We start from the raw sequence: 8,192 nt of genomic DNA, 5'->3' as shown, positions 1-8,192 counted from the left end.
ACGGCGTCCTCCGTGGATCTATTGGCCCTGTACGCAAACTGCATCGGGTCCAGCACAGGGTCTGTGATGCCCTTCAGGTGAGCCAGGACAAGGCGCTCCAGGACCTTCATGACCACAGAGGTCAGGGCGACGGGTCTGTAGTCATTAAGGCCCGAGACCTTGGCCTTCTTGGGGACGGGAATGATGGTCGAGGCCTTGAAACACGCTGGGACGTGACACAGCTCCAACGAGGCGTTGAAGATGGTGGTGAACACCGGGGCGAGCTGGTCAGCGCAGTGCTTCAGGACAGAGGGGGAGACATAATCCGGGCCGGCCGCCTTCCGGGGGTTCTGGCTCCTCAGCAGCAGTTTCACCTCTCTCACCGTGACAGAGAGGGGGGGATGTGGGGATGGTGGATGTGGCAGGGGGGGGTCATGGGTGGGGGGGAACCGCTCCCTCTCAAATCTGCAGTAGAACTCATTGAGCTCGTTAGCAAGGGGGAGGTTGTCAGACGCCTGTGGAGACTTGGGCTTGTAATTTGTGATGGTCTTGAGGCCTTTCCAGACGGAGGAAGAATTCCCATCAGAGAGCTGTTGCCGCAGTCTCTCTGAGGGATCAGATGGATGAGATGGTGATCACCTTTGCCCAGCGCAGCACGGGGGACAGAGTGGTATGCCTGCTTGATGGTACAGTAGCAGTGATCCAGAGTGTTCACACCCCTAGTTGGGCATGTGACCTGCTGCCTGTATTTGGGGAGAGCCCGACTCAAACGAGCCTGGTTGAAGTCCCCCAAAACTACAGCAAAACTGTCCGGGTAACTACGCTCCGCCCCTGACAGCTGTTCTGCCAGTGTGTCTACTGCTGCTGTGACGTCAGCATCCGGAGGAATGTAAACACACACGAGGATGAACGCATTAAACTCACGTGGAGAATAGAATGGGCGACAAAGGATGAATAGAGATTCAATTGTAGTAGAACAGTGTTGGTGAATCACTGTCACGTCCGAACACCAGCGATCGTTTACAAAAAACAAAAGTCCCCCTCCACGCGACTTGCCAACCGCCTCGAAGTCTCTGTCAGCTCGAAACGCGGAAAAGCCTTCCAGCTGTACAGCTCCGTCTGGGACTGCCGGCGTTAGATGGGTCTCTACTAACGCGAAGACAGCCGTGGAGTGAAAGTCATTGCTTCTTGAAACTAGCAGCCGGAGTTCATCCATTTTATTGGGTAGAGAGTTCACGTTACCAAGGAATATACCTGGGAGAGGTGGACGCGATCCTCTCCGGCGTAGGCGAACCAGACAACCTCCTCTTTTTCCCCCGTTGTCTTCTAGTCCAACGTACAGCACTGGCGAAGAACGCCGTCCCCCTCACTAGCATATCCAGTATGTCCGTTGAACGGGTGAGTAATGTTGGAAAAAAGTCCGATGGGGTTGAACACCCAATGTGCAGAAGCTCTTCTTTAGTGTAAGAAGTTAAACAGGACACGTAAACATCACAAAACAGACAGAACACTACACACGTTAACGCCACAGCAGCCCTCGACGGCGCCATCTTGACAGCTGTCACTCAGCCTCTGGAGTATCTCTACTTGTGAGGACGTAGGACGATATCTGGAACTTGAGAGGCAGAATACCTGTCCCTACAGTACTGTTGTTTATCTTTTAAAGTCTGTAGCTCCATCATCATCTCTTCTCTTTGAGCATCATCAATGATTTTCTGCACTCTTGTCCAATCCGCAGGAGGTGGCATTTCAGCAGAGGTGCATGCTGGTGGTTGTATTAGAGGACAGACAGAGAGAGAGAGAGAGAGAGAGACACAGACACACACAGAGAGAGAGAGAGAGAGAGAGAGAGAGAGAGAGAGAGAGATATTTATGAACAGATTGAGGTGGATGTATATTTATTTTTTTTACAGACAAATGTGGATGGATGATGGTGAACATTAACAAAACATACCTAAGATCGATGGAACTGGAGGTGACATAGAAGTGCATGGAACTTCAGGCAAGGCTTCACATGGTACTGGAGCTGTTGTATCGGCAGAGGTGCATGGATTTGCAGGAGGTTTTACAGACAAATTGGATGATGGTGAACATTACAAACATAACTAACGTACCTAAGATGGATGGAACTGGAGGTGACATTATGGCAGAAGTGCATGGAGCTTCAGGCAAGGCTTCAAATGGAACTGTTGCATCGGCAGAGGTGCATGGATTTGCTGGAGGTTGCAGAGAGGGGAGAGAGAGAGAGACACACACAGACAGAGATATTTATGAACAGATTGAGGTGGATGTATATTTATTTTTTACAGACAAATGTGGATGGATGATGGTGAACATTAACAAAACATACCGGATGGAACTGGAGGTGACATAGAAGTGCATGGAACTTCAGGCAAGGCTTCACATGGTACTGGAGCTGTTGTATCGGCAGAGGTGCATGGATTTGCAGGAGGTTGCAAAGAAGAGAGAGAGAGACGGTATTAGTCATGAAAAGACTGAGGTGGATGTACATTTACGGACAAAGGCAGAGGTGCGTGGATTTGCTGGAGGTTGCAGAGACAAACGGATACACAGCGAGAGACAGCTGATTGAGGTGGGGGTATATTTAAAGACAGGTGATGTAAAGTGAAAATTAAGAACATGCACATCAGATGTATGAAAAATAAATGGAGCCGACTTGTTGGAGGCTGCGTACCTGCAGAACAGGGCCTAAGCCTAACCATAGGGCCTTTACGGTTGTAAAACCATATAGGCCCTTTGGAGATGCCACCAGGGAAATGGCAGCTGCACACACGTGAATCCTGGCTGGGCCTCCGGTCTTTCCGTCTAAAAGAAAAAGTAAATAAAAATATGTTAGACATTTACTTAGAGACTATTATGGCAGTCACAAGCATGGCATTTTACTTGACAATAAAAGACGCACATCCACTAACAATGAACATCACAAACAAGCACCTACATATACCTGACACTGCTGTGTCACATGACCAGACACAGCTGGTGCTCATAACACCGTCAATCAATATTTAAATAAAGGTCATGTCTCTGTGGTGAGAAGATAAAACATTATGCTTTTGGAGCTCAGTCCAGTGTGCGGACCTTACTTTCTTTTTTATTTTACTTGACAATGACACAAATATTCAAATTGTAATGGCTATTTTGTCAGCTCCAAACATTTCAACAAAACCCAATGATGCACCTTGAGTCAATAAACCATTGATCATTCTAAACAATAATATACAAAAAAGTTGAAATGGCTTCTACAAAAACTAACTATTTAATTGTAGTTTTGTCAATTAACATATGGAACATATACCATTTCTGATTTTCTGTTTTGCTTTGTAAACAAAGACAGATATCACATGACAAATAAATTACTATATAAAAATGAGTCCCAATAATCAAAATTATGTAAAAACCTCCATGAAAGTAATATTTTAATAACTAACATTGTGAAAATAAGATTAGATTACTCTAGGATCATTCCATGATCAGGAAACGGTAGACACACAAACTCAGCACCCACACATTCAACGACACACAATTGCATGTATTTGTTGTTTTATTGGTTGTGCACAGAAAGTGCAGTTTAATACAGTAAGTGGGATATCGTATATGTCTAATGCCCATTTCTAAATAAAATCAAAGTGTAAAAGCTCGGGGTGGACTATCAATACTTTTTAAGCAGCATTTTATGTTGTTTGTGTGGCGATAGCGTCCATATGGGACTACAGATCACCTCCTGCTTTATTCCAGATGTTCAAAAACTGCACTATGACAATCGACTGCACTGACATTAAAATAGCTGCTCCTCATCAAATGGATGCACTCTTTCAAGTTGTTGTTGGGAGTTGCACCAAATGGTGTCATTAACTATTGTAGCAATCTTTTTCCAGGTTCAGTTTCTGATAAACTGTATAAAGCTTTAAGCTACAGATATAAACAAATATGTTGTGCATTGTCACTTCACTTAGCAACAAAACCATTTGTTTTATCCTTACCGTATCTTCTCAATCCAACGGCGTCTCGTCCTCTTATTTTGAGGAAAACGGTAGAAAGTAGGCCTACAACCGTGGCACTGACCGGTTGTAAGCAACCCTGGCTTTTTAAAGGATGGACTTTCAACTGATGATGTAGAATTTTTATTCTAGGAACACCGTAAAAGCTAGGTGAGAAAACAACAGAAAAAGGACAAAGAATTACACATACAAAATAACAGACATGCAAATTATCTGACCAAAATGTACTATATAGTCGTTTCAATAAAATGATCAATACAGAGTAAATCAAAATGTATGACTGTAACCTGTCAATTACCATATAACACAATGAATAGCTCAAAACAAAAACAATATCCCTTTAGAGTGTAAAACATATAAAACACTAAAGTGTAGTTTTATCCTTTTAACCAAAACCATGAAATGTACCCTTAGTTTAGTCCATACAATCACTGTCTAAACCCATCTATGTATTCATTGAAGTTACACAGGGCTTCCCAAAATGTCTAAAAATAGATCGGCAGAAACACGTTCAATTCAAAGGAAGGCTAATAACGGAAAGCAACACAAATGCAAAGAAAATATATTATTGCAAATAATACAAAGCAGCAATGATCAACTGTACCTTGTGGCCTCAGCCAGGTGCTTAGACAAAATAAAAGTTTGGTAACTTTGGTTGTGTTGTGAACACCGAAGTGTTACGTTGTGTCATTGTTTACATTAGTCTGTTCTGAGCCAGTAGAACCACTTCCTTCCGGTCTCTCCGTTTCTCAAGCCAGAGTCCAGCGTAATGAAGGCTAGATTGTCCCAAAAGGCGACAGCGCCCTCCTCTGGCCAGGATGAGTAACTGTAGGGCCACTTATGGAAAACAACACTTCATAGCTTCTTACATGGTTAGTTACACTCCCACCAAAGCGAGAGTGAATTGCAGAACTCTGTAAGTTATGCAAAACTCGAGATTTCTCACAGATGTCTTCTCTGACTTTGTTCTTGTCCTTGTCTTTGTTTTTGTCTCCTGCCGCTTGGAACATGGACACCGGGCTTGAAGTGGATTTCCCTTTTGACTTCACTGTCTCTTCACTGTCCTCGCTGTCTGGCTTGGCAGCTTTCTTCTTGCCTTTTGAGTCTTTATCTTCATTTATCTGGAACATAGAAGCTGGTTCCTTCTTCTTCTCCTTCTCCTTGGGCTTGGATTTCTTTTCTTTTCCTTCTAAATCTTTATCTTCTTTAGACTTAGATTTCTTCTCCTTGGTGGAAGTGGTAGATAGAGAACTGTCCTTTGAAGTCTTCTTCTTAGCTTTCTCCTTGAGCACGGCCTCTTCGTCATCGTCGTCTTCCTCTGCGTCTCCCTTTTCGATCACCTCTTCCATAAACCTCACACAACGTTCTTTATACGTTTCATCCTTCAGCAGCTTCCTTTTAAGATGATTAAGCCTCATAACAGCAAGATGCTTATTGTCAGGTAGGTGAGGTCTCTCTTTGAAGGGAAGAGGCATCTCATAATGACCATGGCTGTTCTTCCTTGTGCCTCCTTGTAGTTTGTTCAAGAAGACAATTTCATCTTGGGACACTGACTTTCTATCTTTGCTAGAGTCTTTGAAATCAGATTCCAGTGCTTGGATGACATCGGCTGGAGTTACAGGGGGGAGCTCCTTGATGTTAATCCGGTGACAGATGGTGTTGACACATGGTGAGTCATGGCTTGGCGCTAAGCAACCCACAATGCTCCATCCTAGGTCTGTGTGGATTGCATAGGGTTCATTCTCTCCCCCGATAATTACTTGTTTGGGTGCTAATGCTCTTGGACAGCTGTAACCTATCAGGAGGCCAACTTCACAATCCTGCAGAGGTGGAATTTCATTCACGATTGTGGAGAGATGCTTCCAGTTTCTAGCAGTCTCACGGTTAGGAATGTGAGTGCGATTCACTGGTATACAGTCCTTTGTGTAAGAAGGGGGTAGATTGATGACAACGTTGGAGTTGTAGCCTCTTACTCTGAGTCCTGAGACCCTTTTGCTCTGTATGACATCTTTACCTAGCATGGTGGTTAACTTCAGTCTAACAGGACACGATTCAGCTTGAAGATCGTTGCTTACATCCTGGTCGATAAAGACAGTGTCACTCTGGGTGTCAAGTAATGCGTAAACAAGTCTTTCAGAGTCTGGATTGCTCTGTGATGATACCCACACCGGCACAATCATAGATGTATTAGTTGACGGCCTTTCATGCTCGACATTGAGGGACATAGTAGTAGCTGTAGTCTCGTTGGCGTTTCCTTGGATTGAAATAGGTGCCAGATTGATTTTCTTATAGTTGTCATCATGCAGAGATGTGGGATGCTTGCCCTTGCAGGTGTTACAGAAGTGTCTGTGGCGGCAGTCTATTGAATTATGTCCTGGTTTCATGCAACCATAACAGAGTCTGTTGTCCCTTACGTATTGTCGTCTCTCGTCCAAAGGCCTTGTGACAAACTCAGTGCAATCGTGAATCATGTGATTTTTGTTTTGACAATACAGACATGGCTTAGCACTTACTTTAGTGGGCTCTCGTTCATGGTTCTCTGCAGCTGCTTGGGTGTGAAGAACATTGGCCTTGTTTGTTCTATTGTCTTTAGAGTTCCATTTCTCCGATGCAGACTCTGAGGCACGGAGAGCACTGAAGGAGGTGATAGGATTGCAGGCAATCTCTGCTTCCATTGACATGAAGCCTGCAAAGTGAGAAAAACGTGGGAATCTTTGGGTTTCATTCAAGGCCTGTGACACTTTACGATTCCACCGAGCTGCTGCCCAGTCAGGTAACTTCTGTACAAGTTTCTGGTTTTCCTCACAGTCATTCAGTATGTCAAGGCCTTCAACATGAGGTATAGCTTCCTGACATGCATTCAAGAAATCAGAAAAGCATCTTAAACTTTCGGCATCCGTTGGTTGAATCTTCGGCCATTGTGCAAGCTTTTCTCTGAATGCCCTCTGTATAATGAATGGCTGACCATAACGTTGATTCAGTTTGTTCCATGCGTCCTTGTAGGCTTCATCGTCGCTTCTGAAGAAGATGCCATCTAGAGTCTGACGAGCTGGACCACTAACATACCTTTTCAAATAGTGTAGTTTATCAGCTGACGAGATGGTTCTTCTGTCGATGAGAGACACAAAGGAGGCCTTCCATTCAATGAAATTAAGTGGGTCGCCATTGAACACAGAAGGTTCAGGTATAGGGAGTCTGTTCAGGGCAAAGCTATCTTGAAAGGCCTGGGCAAGGAAGGATACATCAGAATTTGAGGAAGGAGAGTCTGACATGACATTAGTGGGCTGTTGAGTGGGAGAGGATGAAAGTGCAGGTTGTTGAATGGGGAGAAGTGAGAACGCAGGTTGCTGTGATGCTGTCCTGAGGTTTGTAGGTTGTCGAATGAGAGAGGACGAGTACACAGGTTGCTGTGGTATTGCCATAGGGTTAGCAGCCTGTTGAATGGAGGGGAATGGAGACGCATGTTGTGACGCTGTCATGACGTGTTGAAAGGGGAATGTGGGCACATGTGACTCTGTTTTGACAGGTTGGATGGGGGATGGAGACACATGTGAAGCTGTTGTGACGTGTTGAAAAGGGACCGTGGACACATGTGATGCTGTGGTTGCGTGTAGAAAGGGGAATGAAGACACATGTGAAGATGTTGTGACAGGTTGGATGGGGGATGGAGAGTGGGATACATGCGATGGTGCAATAATACTTGTGAGATGCTGTTCCGTGGCGTTGGAGTTGGTGAGGTGAGTGCTGACCTCTTGTGCCATCTCTTGGTTGTAAGCATGTAGTCTGGCTCTGGCTACTCTTATTCCCTTTTGTTGGTTTAGTCTCACTAGCTCCAACTTCTGTCGTGCTATGCTCTCTGCCATCTCATACTCCACTTCCTTACCTGCTAATTCAGCTGCTGCATCTGCTCGCCTTGCTGCAATAGAGCTTGTAGTTGACTTGCCAGATTTTAAACTGGATCTTGACGATTGCTTGCTTGATGCTCTACTGCTGGACTTCCGAGTTGAAGAAGAGGTTGTGGAACCGTAGATGGAGTGAGCATAGTCTGGCTCAAGCAGCCTTTTAAGACAACGCTTGACATGTTGACTGTCAAAGTCTTCCTCACTGCATGCTAATCTTATATTTATAATTCCTAAGATGTCCTCTGTCGCTGCGTCACTTATATCAACCTGGCATCTTGTCTCACTGGAAGGA

The 8,192-nt window shown here is 44.7% G+C and overlaps 1 long non-coding RNA gene across 1 annotated transcript; it reads right to left on the bottom strand.

The window, feature by feature from the left end:
* Nucleotides 1–1,652: 1,652 nt before the first annotated feature.
* On the bottom strand, nucleotides 1,653–2,202 carry LOC308329527. Its single transcript, XR_013965403.1, has 3 exons — nucleotides 2,094–2,202; nucleotides 1,934–2,005; nucleotides 1,653–1,744 (listed from the first exon to the last, which is right to left on the bottom strand). It is a non-coding gene; the product is annotated as an uncharacterized lncRNA (long non-coding RNA).
* Between the last annotated feature and the right edge of the window lie 5,990 nt (nucleotides 2,203–8,192).

Source organism: Protomyctophum bolini (assembly GCF_963924005.1).
Source record: "Protomyctophum bolini genome assembly, chromosome: 15".
In the NCBI taxonomy this organism is placed as follows: Eukaryota; Metazoa; Chordata; class Actinopteri; order Myctophiformes; family Myctophidae; genus Protomyctophum; species Protomyctophum bolini.
Note: the sequence above shows the minus strand (reverse complement) of the source record. Positions and strands in the feature narration are given on the sequence as shown.